At 37.3% G+C, this 582-nt stretch overlaps 1 protein-coding gene across 1 annotated transcript in view; it reads right to left on the bottom strand.

The window, feature by feature from the left end:
- LOC104979987 overlaps positions 1-582 on the bottom strand; it is a 35,182-nt gene that overhangs the window by 17,647 nt on the left and 16,953 nt on the right.

The following is a 582-nucleotide window of genomic DNA, read 5'->3' on the forward strand; positions in this document are numbered from 1 at the left end:
TCATAATGGTCATCTGAATTATATTTGTACATTCCAGTGAATTTTGATTCATTGATTCCTGAAAATTTGATGTCACACTTGTCATTTCCTGTTTTACCACTTCCAATTTACCTTCATTCATGAACCTAACATTCTAGGTACCTATGAAATATCATTCTTTACAGCATCAAACTTTACTTTTATCACCAGTCATATCCACAATTGGGTGTTGTTTTTCCTTTGGCTCCAACTCTTCCTTTTTTCTGAAGTCACTTCTTCACTGATTTCCAGATGCATATAGGGCACTGATGAACCTGGAATGTTCATCTTTCAGTGTCCTATCTTTTTGGTTAATCATATTGTTCATGGGGTTTTCAAAGAATGAATACTGAAGTGGTTTTCCATTCCCTTCTCCAAAGGACCACGTTTTGCCAGAATCGTCCACCGTGTCAAGTCCATCCTGCATGGCTCTACATGGCATGTCTCATAGTTTCATTGAGGTAGACAAGACTGTGATTCATATGATCCATTTGTTTAGTTTTTTGTGATTGTGGTTTTCATTCTGTCTGCCCTCTGATGGATAAGGATAAGAGGCTTATGGAA

This window comes from Bison bison, unplaced genomic scaffold (assembly GCF_000754665.1).
Source record: "Bison bison bison isolate TAMUID 2011002044 unplaced genomic scaffold, Bison_UMD1.0 scf7180017864492, whole genome shotgun sequence".
Classification (NCBI taxonomy): Eukaryota; Metazoa; Chordata; class Mammalia; order Artiodactyla; family Bovidae; genus Bison; species Bison bison.